The following is a 19907-nucleotide window of genomic DNA, read 5'->3' on the forward strand; positions in this document are numbered from 1 at the left end:
GTTGAGAAGTCTTATGATAACCTGATGGGTTTTCCTTTGTAGGTGACCTTTTTTTCTCTCTGGCTGCCATTAATACTCTGTCCTTGTCTTTAATCTTTGCCATTTTAATTATTATGTGTCTTGGTGTTGCCCTCCTTGGATCCCTTGTCATGGGAGTTCTGTGTACCTCTGTGGTCTGAGTGGTCATTTCCTCTCCTAGTTTGGTGAAGTTTTCAGCAATTATTTCTTCAAAGACACTTTCTATCCCTTTTTCTCTCTCTTCTTCTTCTGGTATCCCTATACTGTGGATATTGTTGTGTTTCAATTGGTCACACAGTTCTCTTAAAATTGTTTCATTCCAGGAGATCCTTTTATCTCTCTCTGCATCAGCTTCTCTGCATTCCTGTTCTCTGTTTACTAGTCCATTAATGGTCTCTTGCATCTCGTCCGTTCTGCTTTGAAGTCATTCCAGAGCTTGTTTTATTTCTGTATTCTCCCTCCTTAGTTCTTGCATATTTCTCTGCAAGTCCATCACATAGTTATGACTTTTGTTTTGAATTCTTTTTCAGGAAGATTGGTTAAATCTATCTCCCCAGATTCCTCATCAGGGGAAGATGTAGCAGATGTCGAAGATGTCTGGGTTAGTCTTGTCTGGATCAAATTTTTTTGCCTTTTCATGTTGATAGGTGCAATGGTATGCTATTGACTCATCTGTCAGCTGGGAGAGCCTATACTTCCACTTGCTCCTGGCCTTACTTTACTGGGACAACTACGACCCCCTGTGCCTTGTGTTGGGCAATTGCGTGTAGACAGGGTCTCTGTATCTTGCCGGGCCGGTATGGAGGAAGCTCCCTTGCTGTGGGCATGGCCAGCCTCCAGCCGCTGCTCTGCTATGGCGGGGCCCTGGTGTGGCAATGGATGGGGGGCTGTTTGGCTGTTCACCTCCATGAGGGGTCTCAGAACTGTTGCCTAGTGGTTTAGTGAGACCAGAGTTCCCTGGAATTTCCAGCTGCTGGACTGTGACCTGGGATGCTTCTGTCCAGTTGTGGGGTCCCTGTCCCTTTAAGACTTTCAAAAAGCACTCACTTTTCTTTGTCCCAGGGGCGCCGGCTGCAGGACCCCCTCACAGGTCTTACTGTCCTGCTTGCCTAGTTTCCAGCACTCCACGCATGCACTGTGTCTGCGCTCTGGTGCAGATGGCTGCGGCTCGGTGTTCAGCAGTCCTGGGCTCCCTCTCCCTCCCCACTCCGACTCCTCTCCTCCTGCCGGGAGCTTGGTTGAGGGGCCTCGGGTCCCGCCGGGCTGCGGCTTGTATCTTATCCCTTTAACCAGGCGCTGGGTTCTCGCAGGTGTGTCTGTTATCTGGCTGTTGTCCTGTGTCTTCTAGTCTGTCTTTTAGGGATAGTTGTATTTGTTGTATTTTCAAAAGTATATATATTTTTGGAAGGAGATTCCAACTGTCCTACTCATGCAGCCATCTTGCCTCTGCCCCCGTGTATTTACACTTTTTGTGTTGCTCCTTAAGTGTACTATAACCATCTGGCCCCATTCTAATTCTTATTTTCAAAAACTTAAGTTACTTGAATTCTCTTCATGTGCCTTAAGGATTCAACATTAGATTATGTGCCAAAGGAAAAACAACATATACATATGCATACCCTTGAAATCTTGAACATAATTTTAGGTATTGGATATATAAGTTGACTTCAGTACTGCATATGTATTATATCTAACATATGTGATATGTATATGATTCGTATTCATACATACATATTCATATATATAACATGCATAATGTGATAGACAGTTTATTGAAAAGGGCAATGTCTTTTTAAAGCATGATATAATGAATTACAAAATAAAATTATACTCTAAAAAGAAAATTCATCTTTCTTTTAAAAACCAAGAAAGCACATAGAACAATAAGTAAATTGGTATAGGAGAAATTGTCAATTCTGAGTTGATTATGAGTCCATGTTGTCAACTATATTGACTTATAGAACTAGATGGTCATTAATACATGCACATTTTCATAAAGCAATGTTTTAATATTTTTTCTTAATCAAGTGGCTTCAAATATAGTCTCAACAATAAATGTTTCAAATATTTTAATATAGTCATATTAAGTACCCTTTCTTAAATAGTAACTGTGATCAAAAAATACTGTATAAAGGATTTTCCCTTTTTAAATTCCTTTTAACAATCATAAATAAAACTTAAAGAAAAAATTAATTGTAGAAAAAATAACAAGTGAACTAATGGAAAAATATGCCAATGTTTAAACAAAGCATAATATAACTACATGATAAACTTTATATTTCTTATTTGTGTTTGCATTTTGTGCCCACCAAAATTTTTAAACCACATGAGCAAGTTATTTTATGAAAATCATTAACTACTCTAGATATCTAGATTTCTTTTTTATTATTTTCCTACTATTTTCCAAGAAAATACATTTCCATTTATGTTTGAGTATTTCTGCTAACATTAAATATCTGGCAATTTTTTGAAATTAAGTTTTTAATTATCTTGATAAAAAAAATCCCATAAATGTCATATGTAATCTTATTATACCCCAAGAGTAAAAATTTCTAGATGATGAGAATCTTAATAACTTTATTATTTACAGGAAGTTGTATTCCTCCCCCAAATACTACATTTACTTGGACTCCTGAAATATACTTACATGTACTACAGCTGAAACATCTGAGATGTGTGTGTTTCTCTATATGTATGTGTATATGAACTCCAGCTCTGGAGAAAAGGATGGTGGTGGGAGAGGAGGTGGGGGAGGGAGGGAGGATACAGAAAAATATATAGTGTATAGGAAACATGTAGTCTTGATTTAATGGTGTTGGAGTAGATCTAGAAAGCCAGCTATCATTTTATTTCCCTATGAGGAATAAACGTGTATGTGTGTGTATATGTGTATATGTATCTCTGTATGTGTGTGTGTGTGTGTATATTCCAAATATGAATGTCATTGCTATGGAGAAAACTACTCCAAAATCCAGAGCTTTTAAATAGCAGTGTGAGTTTAGAAGCCAAGAAATTAAGCAGGGATTATCAGGGCAACTTCCTGACCCCAGTGTCATTGGTTTGGTTACTTGGTAGTGTTCAGCTGACGCCTGGAGTCCTGTGGAAGTTCAGAGGTGTCTAATGCCTTAGGGGAAAGATCTGGAGGAAGGGCTCAGAGGCTCTTTCTATCTCAGGGCCTCACTAGGTATAAGGTAGCTGGACCACTTATATGAGAGCTCAGGACTCATATAGACCATGGTAGACGCTTCCAGTTCTCCTGGCCAAGAGAACCAGAGGTTGCTTCTGAAACCATATCATCAAGATTCAGACATCCTTCCAAAATCTATTTCACGCTCTTTGGCAATATTTTCTCTGATTAACTCACAAGGAATAAGAAGTTCAGAGGGTAGTGACAGTGACACCTGACTCTGAATTCTAATTGCATGACTGAATATTGGCTCTGTCATACCCACATGTCCTTGAACAGTCTTCCTAACTTTTCTGTTGTTGCAATCCCTCTTGATAAAAAGAGGGTAATTGGAATGGCTTCCATTGGCAGTTGATGTGAGATTCAATGTGATGATCAACATAAAACATTCTTCATAATGCTTAATAAATACTTAATAACCATCGGTAGTTCTATCATTATGAGCACTATTGGAATTTACTTTCAGGTAAGTATTTTTTGATGTCTATATTTTATATAAATAATTTTTTAATTTTTTCTCCATATACTGCTGTCCAATGCATTGTTGCTGAATGAAGTAGTTTTGCTGAAAGCCTGAAAATCTATAGAATATTTGGCTTTCACAAATGCCCTAGCAACCCTATAGTTTTATCAATATGGTTATTAAATATATTGACTAGAAAGATTGCTCTTTTTAAAATACAGATCACATTGAAACATTAATAGCAGATTATAAAAAAGTGAAAAGAGGGAAAAATGGGAAAAAAATCACTCTAGTCAGAAGTATCTTTAGTGATTTCTCAATACTACTCTTTGAATCTGTCTGATTTATGCCCCTAGATCCATAGATTTTATGATGATGTTCCTCTCTCCATCTCCTTCTCTCCCTTCTTACCTTGCCCTCCCTGTCTGTCTTTCAAAATAGTCCAAGCCTCTCCTATAGATAAAACAAGGTTCAAGGGCTTCATTACTTAAGCTAATATCACTGTGGTATTCAGATTTTAATGTCCGTAAGTTCTGGGTAACATTTCAGGTTTTACAAATATCCCTTCTGGAGAGAGCTATTTAAACTTTCGGCTTTCTCTCTCACAGAGTGTATTGGAAAAATACATTATATATATATATATATATATATGTGTGTGTGTGTGTGTGTGTGTGTATATATATATATATATATATATCTGAAGGGAGTGCGTGAGTCACAGTCCATACTCAAAACATGTGAATTTTTTCTCTTCAGCAGAAATAAAATGATTCACCATCAATTTAAGTGGTAGGAAGAGAAGAAGTATAGAAGAGGAAAAATTGAATCTTCCTACCAGAGCATAAAAATGTCTACCTTCATGAATTTAAATTTGTTAATTCCATGAGTCATAGCTTGAAGCTAAATTGTTGAGTTGCTTTTTATTATTTTTAAAGCCTGGGATGCCAACATTCCACACAAAATCTTATATTTTGTTCTTTAAAATAAACTGTGTAGCAAAAATATAAATAAAAACCTGAAATTTAATTCATTACCCACTGTAACTTTGGAGTCTTCAATGTGTAAAAAGTAGCTGTGGAGATAACCATGCACCTACTCAGCCACAACCAGCAACTGATAAGTACTGAAGTTTAATCAGGGGCAGCAGCAGAGATATTCAGACTTCAGAAACATAGAACTATACAGAGAGTATTTTAATCATTGTGTACATAATCTCTACTATTCTCCTACAGTCATTTGTCAAGGAAGACAATTTTGTTTACAGAGTTATACACATTCCAGATCCACATAACTTCGTTCATTTCAGATCCTCTCTTCCCATGGATATCCTGCTTCTCCATACATTCTTCCATACCCTACAAATATGCCATTCTACCACAAAGGACTCTTCGTTCATACTCATCCATTTTTTTTTTTTTTTTTTTTTTTATTGAAGGGTAGTTGACAACAGCATTGCATTACATTAGTTTCAGGTGTACAACACAGTGATTCAACATTTATATACATGATAATTCTAGGTACCAGGTATCACCATACCAAGTTGTTACAATATTTTGACTATATTCCTTATGCTATACATTACATCCCGGTTACTTATTTATTTTACAATTGGAAGTGTGTTTATATATATATATATATATATATATATATATTTTGTGTGTGTGTGTGAGGGCATCTCTCATATTTATTGATCAAATAGTTGTTAACCACAATAAATTTCTGTATAGGGGGGGTCAATACTCAATGCAAAATCATTAAACCACCCCAAGCCTAATTTTCGTCAGTTTCCAATCTTCTGATGCATATCGAACAAATTCTTACATGGAGTACAAATTCTTACATAGTGAATAAGTTACATGGTGAACAGTGCAAGGGCAGTCATGACAGAAACTTTTGGTTTTGCTCATGCATTATGAACTATAAACAGTCAGTTCAAATATGAATATTCATTTGATTTTTAACTTGATTTATATGTGGATACCACATTTCTCTATTATTATTATTTTTAATAAAATGCTGAAGTGGTAGTTAGATACAAGATAAAGGTAGAAAACAGAGTTTAGTGTTGTAAGAGAGCAAATGTAGATGATCAGGTGTGTGCCTGTAGACTATGTGTTAATCCGAGCTAGATGAGGGCAATAAACATCCATGTATGCCAAAGATTTCTCTCAGAACATGAGGGGGGAGGTTCTAAGCCTCACCTCTGTTGATCCCCAATTTCTCACCTGATGACCCCCCTGCGACTGTGCCTGTCTTAGGTTGTTCCTCCCTTGAGGAATCTTACCCGTCTCTGGCTAACCAGTCATCTTCCGGGGCCATACAGGGAAAAGTTAAGTTGGTAAGTGAGAGAGAAGCCTTATTGTTTGAAAAGGTTAGCTTTTTACTTCTTTGCATATTTATGCCCTGTGTCTTCTATGCCCAGCATTTGTCTGGAGGTGTCTTTACCACTTGGAAGAATTATGATACTCGGTAAATTCGACATGTGGCACGAGTTCTATTTAAAGGTTGTGATTAGGTAGGAAGAAGAAAAGCTATAGAAGTAGCAGGCAGAAGAAAACATGGGAAGATTGATTATTTCTTTGACATATCTTCTTGTAGAGTAACTTCAGCATGGATAGGTTTTAAACTACTAATTAAATTGTGCACACACATTAACATAATAGGAATATAGTTACCTAACCAAAGCGTACCTGTAATTACCAGCCATCTCCAGTGAAACCAAGAAAACCAGTTAGGCACCTTAGGCATTTGTGAAAACTTATCTATGATATGGTGGATATTGTCCGACTGAACTTAAACAGTCTGAGAGAATTCAGATAAACTAGAACACCCCATTCCTGGGGACTGTTCATATCCCATATGTTCTTTTAACGATAAATAGTCTGTGGTTGTAAGATTTTGGAGTGCTACAATTTGCACTTCTCCTAATTCTTGGTTGAGTTCCAACAGTATAGATCCAGTCCAATTTTTGTTTTACTGTATGCACAGGCCAGCTTAGATATCTCCTTCATCTTTCCCATGGCAGGTCCAGGAACTGGTGGGATGAGTGCATCTACACCTGTGACAGTGCGTGGATCTTTGTTGAAGTTTTTCTTTTTTTTTTTTTTTTTTTTCTGATCATCTTCTGTCATGAGTCTTCCCGAGAGTGCTGATGTTGGAAGTTCTTTTTCATATCGTATCTTAGTTCATTTTCGGGGTAGCCAAAATAGGCTTTGATCCTCTGTATAAACACAAACAGACCCTTTGCCTACACTTTTATATGTCCTTTATATCATTGTGTAGATCTCATTAGAGGTCACCACATAGGAACTGCATTTTTTTTTTTAATCATTAATCTACACTTACATGACGAATACTTTGTTTACTAGGCTCTCCCCTATACCAGGTCCCCCCTATATACTCCTTTACAGTCACTGTCCATCAGCGTAGCAACCTGTTGTAGAATCACTACTTGTCTTCTCTGTGTTGTACAGCCCTCCCCTTTCTCCAACCCCGCTATGGATGCTAATCTTAATACCCCTCTTTTTCTGCCCCCCCTTATCCCTCCCTACGCACCCATCCTCCCCAGTCCCTTTCCCTTTGGTACCTGTTAGTCCATTCTTGAGTTCTGTGATTCTGCTGCTGTTTTGTTCCTTCAGTTTTTCCTTTGTTCTTATATTCCACAGATGAGTGAAATCAGTTGGTATTTCTCTTTCTCTGCTTGGCTTGTTTCACTGAGCAAAATACCCTCCAGCTCCATCCATGTTGCTGCAAATGGTTGGATTTGCCCTTTTCTTATGGTTGAGTAGTATTCCATTGTGTATATGTACCACATCTTCTTTATCCATTCATCTATCGATGGACATTTAGGTTGCTTCCAATTCTTGGCTATTGTAAATAGTGCTGCGATAAACATAGGGGTACACTGGTCTTTCTCATACTTGATTGCTGCATTCTTAGGGTAAATTCCTAGGAGTGCAATTCCTGGGTCAAATGGTATGTCTGTTTTGAGCATTTTGATGTACCTCCATACTGCTTTCCACAATGGTTGAACAAGTTTACATTCCCACCAGCAGTGTAGGAGGGTTCCCCTTTCTCCACAGCCTCGCCAACATTTGTTGTTGTTTGTCTTTTGGATGGCAGCCATCCTTACTGGTGTGAGGTGATACCTCATTGTAGTTTTAATTTGCATTTCTCTGATAATTAGCGATGTGGAGCATCTTTTCATGTGTCTGTTGGCCATCTGTATTTCTTTTTTGGAGAACCGTCTGTTCAGTTCCTTTGCCCATTATTTAATTGGGTTATTTGTTTTTTGTTTGTTGAGGCGTGTGAGCTCTTTATATATTCTGGACGTCAAGCCTTTATTGGATGTGTCATTTTCAAATATATTCTCCCATACTGTAGGGAACCTTTTTGTTCTATTGATGGTGTCTTTTGCTGTACAGAAGCTTTTCAGCTTAATATAGTCCCACTAGTTCATTTTTGCTGTTGTTTTCCTTGCCCGGGGAGATATGTTCAAGAAGAGGTCACTCATGTTTATGTCTAAGAGGTTTTTGCCTACGTTTTTTTCCAAGAGTTTAATGGTTTCATGACTTACATTCAGGTCTTTGATCCATTTTGAGTTTACTTTTGTATATGGGGTTAGACAATGGTCCAGTTTCATTCTCCTACATGTAGCTGTCCAGTTTTGCCAGCACCATCTGTTGAAGAGACTGTCATTTCGCCATTGTATGTCCATGGCTCCTTTATCAAATATTAATTGGCCATATATGTCTGGGTTAATATCTGGATTGTCTAGTCTGTTCCATTGGTCTGTGGCTCTGTTCTTGTGCCAGTACCAAATTGTCTTGATAACTATGGCTTTATAATAGAGCTTGAAGTTGGGGATTGAGATCCGCCCTACTTTATTCTTCTTTCTCAGGATTGCTTTGGCTATTCGGGGTCTTTGGTGGTTCCATATGAATTTTTGAATTATTTGTTCCAGTTCATTGAAGAATGTTGCTGGTAGTTTCATAGGGATTGCATCAAATCTGTATATTGCCTTGGGCAGGATGGCCATTTTGATGATATTAATTCTTCCTAGCCATGAGCATGGGATGCGTTTCCATCTGTTAGTGTCCCCTTTAATTTCTCTTAAGAGTGACTTGTAGTTTTCAGAGTATAAGTCTTTCACTTCTTTGGTTAGATTTATTCCTAGGAATTTTGTTCTTTTTGATGCAATTGTGAATGGAATTGTTTTCCTGATTTCTCTTTCTGTTTGTTCATTGTTGGTATATAGGAAAGCCACAGATTTCTGTGTGTTGATTTTGTATCCTGCAACTTTGCTGTATTCCGATATCAGTTCTAGTAGTTCTGGGGTGGAGTCTTTAGGGTTTATTATGTACAGTATCATGTCATCTGCAAATAGTGACAGTTTGACTTCTTCTTTGCCAATCTGGATTCCTTGTATTTTTTTGTTTTGTCTGATTGCCGTGGCTAGGCCCTCCAGTACTATGTTAAATAACAGTGGGGAGAGTTGGCATCCCTGTCTAGTTCCCGATCTCAGCGGAAATGCTTTCAGCTTCTCGCTATTCAATATAATGTTGGCTGTGGGTTTTTCATAGATGGCCTTTATTATTTTGAGGTACTTGCCCTCTATTCCCATTTTTTTGAGAGTTTTTATCATGAATGGATGTTGAACTTTGTCAAATGCTTTTTCAGCATCTATGGAGATTATCATGTGGTTTTTGTCTTTCTTTTTGTTCATGTGGTGGATGATATTGATGGACTTTCTAATGTTGTGCCATCTTTGCATCCCTGGGATGAATCCCACTTGGTCATGGTGTACGATGGTTTTGATGTATTTTTGAATTCGGTTTGCTAAAATTTTGTTGAGTATTTTTGTGTCTACGTTCATCAGGGATATTGGTCTGTAGTTTTCTTTTTTGGTGGTGTCTTTGCCTGGTTTTGGTATTAGGGTGATGTTAGCTTCATAGAATGAGTTTGGGAGTATCCCCTCCTCTTCTATTTCTTGGAAAACTTTAAGGAGAATGGGTATTATGTCTTCTCTGTATGTCTGATAAAATTTCGAGGTAAATCCATCTGGCCCGGGGATTTTGTTCTTTGGTAGGTTTTTGATTACCGCTTCAATTTCGTTGCTGGTAATTGGTCTGTTTAGATTTTCTGTTTCTTTTTGGGTCAGTCTTGGAAGGTTGTATTTTTCTAGGAAGTTTTCCATTTCTCCTAGGTTTCCCAGCTTGTTAGCATATAGGTTTTCATAGTAGTCTCTAATAATTCTTTGTATTTCTGCGGGGTCCGTCGTGATTTTTCCTTTCTCATTTCTGATACTGTTGATTTGTGTTGACCCTCTTTTCCTCTTAATAAGTCTGGCTAGAGGCTTATCTATTTTGTTTATTTTCTCAAAGAACCAGCTCTTGGTTTCATTGATTTTTGCTATTGTTTTATTCTTCTCAATTTTATTTATTTCTTCTCTGATCTTTATTATGTCCCTCCTTCTGCTGACCTTAGGCCTCATTTGTTCTTCTTTTTCCAATTTCGATAGTTGTGACATTAGACCGTTCATTTGGGATTGCTCTTCCTTTTTTAAATATGCTTGGATTGCTATATACTTTCCTCTTCAGACTGCTTTTGCTGTGTCCCACAGAAGTTGGGGCTTAGTGTTGTTGTTGTCATTTGTTTCCATATATTGCTGGATCTCCATTTTGATTTGGTCATTGATCCATTGATTATTTAGGAGCGTGTTGTTTAGCCTCCATGTGTTTGTGAGCCTTTTTGCTTTCTTTGAACAGTTTATTTCTAGTTTAATGCCTTTGTGGTCTGAAAAGTTGGTTGGTAGGGTTTCAATCTTTTGAAATTTACTGAGGCTCTTTTTGTGTCCTAGTATGTGGTCTATTCTGGAGAATGTTCCATGTGCACTTGAGAAGAATGTGTATCCTGTTGCTTTTGGATGTAGAGTTCTGTAGATGTCTATTAGGTCCATCTGTTCTAATGTGTTGTTCAGTGCCTCTGTGTCCTTACTTATTTTCTGTCTGGTGGATCTGTCCTTTGGAGTGAGTGGTGTGTTGAAGTCTCCTAGAATGAATGCATTGCATTCTATTTCCTCCTTTAGTTCTATTAATATTTGTTTCAGGTATGTTGGTGCTCCTGTATTGGGTGCCTATATATTTATAATGGTTATATCCTCTTGATGGACTGAGCCCTTTATCATTATGTAATGTCCTTCTTTGTCTTTTGTTACTTTCTTTATTTTGAAGTCTGTTTTGTCTGATACCAGAATTGCAACACCTGCTTTCTTCTCTCTGTTGTTTGCTTGAAATATCTTTTTCCATCCCTTGACTTTAAGTCTGTGCGCATCTTTGGGTTTGAGGTGAGTCTCTTCTAAGCAGCATATGGATGGATCTTGCTTTTTTATCCATTCTATTACTCTGTGTCTTTTGATTGATGCATTCAGTCCATTTACATTTAGGGAGATTATTGATAGGTATGAATTTATTGCCATTGCAGGCTTTAAGTTTGTGGTTACCAAAGGTTTAGGGTTAGCTTCTTTACTATCTTACTGTCTAACTTAACTCGCTTGTTGTGCTATTATAAACACAGTCTGATGATTCTTTATTTCTCTCCCTTCTTATTCCTCCTCCTCCCTTCTTCATATTTTGGGTGTTTTGTTGTGTGCTCTTTTTAGGAGTGCTCCCATCTAGAGCAGTCCCTGTAGAATGCCCTGTAGAGGTGGTTTGTGGGAGGCAAATTCCCTCAACTTTTGCTTGTCTGGGAATTGTTTAATCCCTCCTTCATATTTAAATGATATTCGTGCTGGATACAGTAGTCTTGGTTCGAGGCCCTTCTGTTTCATTGCATTAAGTATATCATGCCATTCTCTTCTGGCCTGTAGGGTTTCTGTTGAGAAGTCTGATGATAGCCTGATGGATTTTCTTTTGTAGGTAACCTTTTTTTTCTCTCTGGCTGCCTGTAATACTTTGTCCTTGTCTTTGATCTTTGCCATTTTAATTATTATGTGTCTTGGTGTTGCCCTCCTTGGATCCCTTGTCATGGGAGTTCTGTGTACCTCTGTGGTCTGAGAGGCCATTTCTTCCCCTAGTTTGGGGAAATTTTCAGCAATTATTTCTTCAAAGACATTTTCTATCCCCTCTTCTCTCTCTACTTCTTCTGGAATACCTATGATTCTTATATTTTTCCTTTTCGTTTGATCTCTCAGCTCTCTTAAAATTCTTTCATTCCTGGAGATCCTTTTATCTCTCTCTGCATCAGCTTCTCTGCGTTCCTGTTCTCTGTTTTCTAGTCCATTAATGGTCTCTTGCATCTCGTCCATTCTGTTTTGAAGTCCTTCCAGAGCTTGTTTTATTTCTGAATTCTCCTTCCTTAGTTCTTGCATATTTCTCTGCAAGTCCATCAGCATGGTTATGACTTTTGTTTTGAATTCTTTTGCAGGAAGACTGGCTAAATCTATCTCCCCAGATTCCTTCTCAGGGGAAGATGTAGCAGATGCCGAAGCTGTCTGGGTTAGTCTTGTCTGGATCATATTTTTTTGCCTTTTCATGTTGACAGGTGCTATTGACTGTCAGCTGGGAGGGCCAAAATTTTCACTTGCTACTGGCCTTTCTTTACTGGGACAACTGCGACCCCTAGTGGCTTCTGTTGGGTAATTGCGTGTAGACTGGGTCTTTGTGTCTTGCCTGGCCAGAAGGGAGAAATTTCCCTTTCTGTGGGCGGAATTTGTCTCAGGCTGCTTCTCTGCTTTCGCAGCGCCCGGTGGGGTAATGGATGGGGGGGCTGCTTGACTGTTTGCCTCCGTGAGGGGTCTCAGAGCTGTTGCCCAGGGGGTTAGTGCACCTGGTTTTACCTGTAATTTCCAGCTGCTGTACTGTGACCTGGGTTGTTTCCGTCAAGCTGTTAAGTCCCTGTCCCTTTAAGACTTTCAAAAAGCCCCCGCTTTTCTTTGTCACAGGGGCATCAGCTTCGGCACCCGCTCAGAGGTCTTACTCCCTGTTCCCCCAGTATCCAGGGCCCCCTGGGCACGTACTGTGTCTGCGCTCTGGCCCGGATGGCTGGGGCTGGGTGTTCGGCAGTCCTGGGCTCCGTCTCCCTCCCGCTCTGCCTATTCTTCTCCCGCCGGGAGCTCGGGGGAGGGGCGCTCGGGTCCCGCAGGGCCGGGGCTTGTATCTTACCCCTTTCACCAGTCGCTGGGTTCTCGCTGGTGTAGCTGCAGTCTGGCCACTGTCCTGTGTCTTCTGGTCTCTCTTTTAGGGCTAGTTGTGTTTGTTGTATTTTCAAAAGTATATATGTTTTTGGGAGGAGATTCCCACTGTCCTACTCACGCCGCCATGTTGGCTCCGCCCCTCATCCATTTTTATAACTATGACCTGTGAAACGGGTTTTGTTTGCCATTCCTGAAATATATTTTCTGTAATACTTAATTTTCCAGATTTTCATATCTATTTCCCTATATTTAAACACTCCAATTATAACATTCTAATGTAATAATATCTGTCTTATATGTCTCTGTACCCCACATTTTATATGGAACAGAGACAGATTTAGCATACATTTAGCTGGTGATGAATAAAGAAAACAGATTCCTGGTACTGTGCCTCTGATGGATGCATACAGATTTAATGTCTAAATGTTTTTGCTTTCAGTGTAGATAAGAATTTATGGAAGCCACATTATCTTTACAAAGTCAGTAGGGAAAATTCAGAACATGTAACTGGATAGATGTAACATATGATATTCAAAATGTTGAAACAAATAGCAATTGAATAGCCAACATAAATAATCTCCCAGTTTCTTATGTCACCACAACCAGGTGGTTGGAAAGGTGAATTATTAGTACTAAGATGTTAAGTGGATGCTTGGGCCCATTCCCCAGATTCTGATTCAGTTAATCTGAGATGTCTCTTTGTATTTGCATGATAATTGGCACTCCATCTGATTCTGTTCTAAATGGCTCTTGTGTCCCATTAACGAAACACTGGGACTCCAGTATATTTTAACAGACATTTCATAATGACATATTAGGCTTAAATTGAATGAATGAGCAACTGAGAAAATTAGAAGCAAAATAAGATATTGAGCCAAAATGCCTATGTCTGGTTAGACATGAAGGAAATTTTAACCAGTTCCTCTTATATATGTGTATGTATGTATATATACATGCATATATATACATATATATAAAGAGAGATGTGTATATATACACCTTAGAAATTTCTGTAGGAATATGGATGTTCATGCTTGTTTATTTGTTCTAGCCTTTTAGGGATTTTATTTTACAGTGTTCTGAAGTATTATCTAACAGATTTGTACATCTACATTTTAAATTCTTTTTAGGGAGTAAAAATGCAAGAAAACATTTTGGAGGATGTATAGCTATATAGGAATACCATCAGTCAGGGAACAAAAACATATGGTAAGTCAGTAAGTTGGGTTCAGTGAATAATGTTTATAACAACTGATGAGTTTCACTGTTATGAACTTGTATTCTGCATAGAGTAATTCCCAGTTACAAGCACCACATATCAAGGTATTTAGAAAGCAATAGTCAGAAGGTAATTTGCAGGCAATGGGGCACCTACAATCATTTATCAGAAAAGTAATAAGAAACAAAACAAAATGATACAAAGGTAATCATATCTTGTTGATTCAACTAAGCATCAAAGGAGAATAAGAGGCAACAATTCCAGTGAAGAATTTTGAAGTAAACATTTCTAGTGAAGCATAACTGACAAACATTCAGAATGTGCCTTTACCCAGTACCTAGCAAGTATTGAAAAGAAAAGAGTCTTCTTCATTCCTAACAAATGAAAAATATGATATCCTATGGTAATTAATTTATCTGCTCTGTATTACTTAATGGAAAGGCCATGTGGTATGTCCTTATTAAGTTTATTTGGAAAAGTAAGTGATATTACAATTAGTGGATACATGCATTCCTGTCAGAAAAAATCAAACAAACAGAATATCATTTATTGCTTGGATAATATTAATGTGGTTTATCCCAGTCTTAGACATGAGTTTAAGCTTCACAGTTTGGAAAATGATTATTACCATTGCGTATCATTTTCTGTGTGTGTGCATTTGGGTATCCCCTTACATATATAGGTATTTATTGGCATGACAGGATGGACACATGAAGTTGAAGAAAGGTATAAATACATAATGGTAGAATTTCATCTTTCTAATCTTGGCTTTTCTAAGTATGGTCTTGATCCACTTGCACTGGAATCACCTGTGGTAGTTGTTATGGGTGTTGGGGGAGGTCATCTAAAGGACCCAACTGTCAGGTGATATGCAAGCTGGACCCAGACATCAGGGTCTCTTCACCCACTCCCATGGCATTAAAATGTATTGAGTATCTATTTCATCACCATCCCACAGTGGAAGCCACGTTTAAGGATGCAGCTTGAGAGAACAATGTGTTGTCAAGACTGGAATATATGACTAAGCCCAGTTTTTTTAAGATTATGGTGGGTGGGTGCAGCTATCTACTCATCTTGAGCTACTCAAGACAAGCCTGGTATGTAAGTTCCCTTGCCTATTAAAACTACCACCCACTGAACTAGAGTGGTCTGCCTCTTTCTTTGATCTCTGTGTAGGGGGGACCAGTTTGTGAACCAATCGATTGAATATTATTCTCCCTCCAACAGTCATATGTTGAAACCCTAACTCCCAATGTGATAGAATTTTAAGATAGATGGAGCCTTTGAGAGATAATTTGCATATCAATTTCCCTATCTTTAAACACTCTAATTATAACATTCTGGAGTCTTATTATAGACTGGAGCAGTAAGGTGAGGACCTCATGTTGGGATTGGCAATCTCTGTCTTTCTCTTTCTCACTGTACATGCCCTGGGGAAAGTCCATGGTGAAAAGGTAGTGCAGACAAGACTGACAGAGAGCTCTCACCAGTAAACACAGTGGCTGGCATCTTGATCACCCCAGCCTCCGAAACTATCAGGAATAAATTTCTGTTGTTTGAGCCACTGTATCTATTGTATTTTTTATAACAGTCTGAGCAGACTAGAACAGCAGTCAATTGAAATTCTAAGTAGGCCAGACTCACACCAAATTACTAAATCAAGAGTCTCTGGTGGGTGGGCCCAAGGAATTAACTCTTTAAGGAGATTCCAAGGTAATGTTGAATCAGAGAGAAGTTTAAAAACCATTAGCAATATTATAAAAATTAGTGTGACTAAATAAAAGATCATCCAAACAGGTAGACTGTTCAGAATAAAAAGGAGTGCTTTAATGGTTAAGCAAAGACAGGAATAGTCTGAAAATGTCCAGAGAAAACCAGTACATACAATCACTTTGCATAGAGAGCTTCATATTTAACTCATATTTGGTTTTTAGTTTTTCTTAATGTTTCACTCTTTTCTAATGTAGCACCCTGGATAAAAGGGAGGGAAAAACAATGTGTATGTGTGTTTTTATTCAAAACACATAACTTAACTCTGTGAAAAAGCAAGCTATTGTGCTAAACTTTGAGAATAGAAACTAATTTGTGAATTACTCTTTAACTTACTGATTTTTCTTTAATTCTTTCTTAAAATATTTAGGAGGTATAAAAATTTACCATATTTGTCTAACTTCTTTCAACATTGTTTACATTTTCTGATAAATGTATCAAATAAGAATATTTATAAAAATAATTTAATAATGATTAAATATCTATGCAATTGTTCACCAACATGGATAAAGGATTGTTTACCCATGATGTAAAATTACCTACTTGATAAATGGACAGGACAAGAAGAGTTCATGATAATTTCAGCTACTTGGAGCACAGACAAAGTTCTTCTGTAGAGTGAAAGGAATCAATTACCAGGAGCATTCAGAAAAATGGTTTGATCTTAGATATGAAATGTTCCAGCCTGTTTGAACCATTGTTATTCATCTTCCTCAAATAATCAGATAGTATATTAGTACATTCAAAACTGTAAAATTAGAAAATGTTTTATATATTTTAATAACCAATTCTGATAGAACATATAAGTGAAATAAACTTACTCATGAAGTAATTCTTTCAGTGGCACAGTGTATCATTCACTGTGAAGAAATCCACAATCTGAACAGGAAGGCATTCTTCTTTAAAAGTGCTAAAGATCTCATCTGCTAGAAAGTACATTGCCAGTTTTTAAAAATTACTGTGCAGCATACTAAGAATAGAAAGAAACTTCCTCAACTTGATATAGACTATTTGCAGAAAACCTACAACTAACATCATCTTAATGGTGAGAAACTTGAAGCCTCTCAGCTAAGATCAGGAATAATTGAGGATGTCCCCTCTTACCACTCCTTTAGAATATTACACTGGAAGATCTACCTAATGCAATAAAACATTCTCAGGAAATAAAAGCTCTGCAGATTTGGAAAGAAGAAAAACTATCTTTGTTCACTGATGACAGAAAATTCAATGTAGGAATCAACAACAAAACCTCCTGGAACCAATAAGTGTTATAACAAGGTTTCAGGACACTATGTTGATATATAACCACTTTCTTATAAACTAGTGATGAACAAGTAGAACTGGATTTAAAAACACAATACCATTTAGGTTAGCTTTCCCCCACCAAAAATTACTTAGGTATAAATCTAACACAAAATGTGCAAAATCTGTGTGTAGAAAACTATAAACCTCAAGGATGAAACAAATAAGAACTAAATAAATGGAGAGATACTCCATGTTCATGGATAAGAAGACTCAATATTGTCAAGATATCAGTTTTTCCAACTTTACTAATAGATTCATTGAAATAGCAATCAAAATCCTAGAAAGTTATTTTAGATATTGACAAACTGATACTATAGTTTATATGTAGAGGCAAAAGACCCAGAATAGCCAACATAATACAGAAGAAAAAAGTTGGAAGACTGATACTACCTACCTGCAGGAGTTTCTATAAAGATATAATCAAGACAATGTGGTATTGATTAAGAATAGGCAAATATATCAGCAGAATAGCAAGCCCAGAAATAGACCCTCATTCATATAGCCAACTGACTTTTGACAAAGGAGGAAAATAATAGAATGGAGAAAAGGATAGAGTTTTCAACAAATAATAAAAAAAAGATTCACCCTTAACAAAAAGGAGCTCAAAAGGGATCTTAGACTTAAGTATTAAACACAAACTATAAAATTCATAGAATATAACAAAGAAAATTTAGCTGACCTTGGGTATAGCAATAACTTTTTAGATATAATATAAAGTCAGGATTCATGAAATTAAAGTTGATGATCTGGACTTCAAAATAATTAAAACTTCTGCACTGGAAAATACTGTCAGGAGAATCAGAATACAAGTCATAGCCTGAGAGAAAATACTTGCAAAAGACATCTCTGATAAAAGCTGGTAATTGAAAATATACAAATAACTCATAAAACTCAACAGTATGAAAACAAATCATCTGATCTCAAAAAATGGGCCAAGGGCTTTAAGAGACATTTCACCAAAGATGATGTACATATGAAATTAAGCATGTGAAAAAATGCTCAGCATCACATGCCGTTAGGGAAATGCAAACAAAAACGATGAGATAGCACTACTCATTTAATACAACAGACAAAATCCAGAACACTGACAACACTGAATGCTGATGAGTATATGTAGCAAAAGGAACTGTCATTCATTGCTGGTGGAAATGCAAAATGGTGCACTCACATTGGAAGACAGTTTAGTGGTTTCTTACAAACTAAATAGACTCTTACCATAAGATGAGGCAGTCACACTATTTGATATTTGCTCAAAAGAGTTGAAAAGGTATGTCTACACAAAACCTGAACACAGGTGTTTATAACAGTTTATTCATAGTCACCAAAACTTGGAAGCAGCAAACATGTCTTTCAATAGGTGAATGCACAAACTGGTACATTCAGATAATAGAGTCATATTCAGCACTAAAGATAACTGAGACATCAAGCCATGAAAAGACAGGAGGAAGCTTAAACATTTTTAAATAAATGAAGCCAATCTGAAAAGGCAACACACTATATGGTTCCAATTACACAACTTTCTGGAAAAGGCAAAATTATGGGGATATTACAAATATCAGTATGTGTTAGGAGTTGAGGGGAGGTTGGTATAAATAGGTGGAGTAGAATGGATTTTAGGGCAGTGAAACTATTTTCTGTGATTCTATAGTGATGGTCACATGCCATTATACAATTTTCCAAACTCATAAATGTATAGCACCAAGAGTGATCCCCTTAAACTGTGGATTTGGGGTGATGATGATCTATCAGTACAGGTTCACTGGTTGTAACAATTGCACCACTTTAATGCAAGAAGTTGTTAAGGAGACTGATGGGGATAAAGGGGAGTGGGTGAGTTGAGAATACATCATAACTTGCTGGTACTGTCTTCTCTGTTTTGCAGTGGACATAAAATTGCTCTAAAAAAATGAAGTAGATTTAAAAGGAAAATAAAGTTACTATGTATCAACTGTGTTCAAGGTTACCTCACTTTCAAACATCTGGGCTACATGTCAGAAAGGGATAATTGTATACTGGGATCAAGTTGCTATGGCAGTTTGATGGAACATTGCCCAGTTACCTATGTGCCCCCAAGGGAGGTCACATCTATGCACACACAACTGGGTCGTCCTCAGGAGAACTGTGCATTTAAATAGGTCCTTAGACATTCATTTCTGAGAAGTGTATGTCAAATCTGGATGTCCTCTTTTTTTTTCATAAGCAAATTTGGCTGATGACTTTCTTCCCATTTTGTGTCAGAAGTAGCTGTATTATTAAAGAAAAGAGAGAATGGCCATGGGATGAAATTATTAGAATGAAATTTTTGAAGTCCATACTATAAACCAAGGGTTATGCTGATCCTCTTAAATGATAACAAATTGCATAAAAGAAGTATCTATCATTCACTTTCTAATGATTGATTTTACTTTTTATATATTTATATTCTCCAAATATTTCTTGAATGATTTCTTTGTAAAACATTACCCTGGATAATAATCTCATACTTCTACACACCAGTGGCATGTCCCACTTGTAATGTTTTCTTTTAGAATGGCATCTTTATTTTCTTTTCAAATTTTAGAAAGTATACATTTATTTCATAAAATACATTCATAAATTCTTAGCTTGTTCATCTCTGCAACATTCAGTTCTTCTTATATAATTTTCATATGTGATAAAACATTGTTCTTTTTAATATGGATGCTTGAGGCCTTTTTATATGCATGAATTAGATGAATTATTTATTATCATTTTATAATTTCTTTTGATAAGA

At 37.1% G+C, this 19907-nt stretch overlaps 1 protein-coding gene across 4 annotated transcripts in view; it reads left to right on the forward strand.

The window, feature by feature from the left end:
- CDH18 (cadherin 18) overlaps window positions 1-19907 on the forward strand; it is a 1060019-nt gene that overhangs the window by 918699 nt on the left and 121413 nt on the right. The gene's annotated exons all lie outside the window — the stretch shown is intronic.

This window comes from Manis pentadactyla, chromosome 2 (assembly GCF_030020395.1).
Source record: "Manis pentadactyla isolate mManPen7 chromosome 2, mManPen7.hap1, whole genome shotgun sequence".
Classification (NCBI taxonomy): domain Eukaryota; kingdom Metazoa; phylum Chordata; class Mammalia; order Pholidota; family Manidae; genus Manis; species Manis pentadactyla.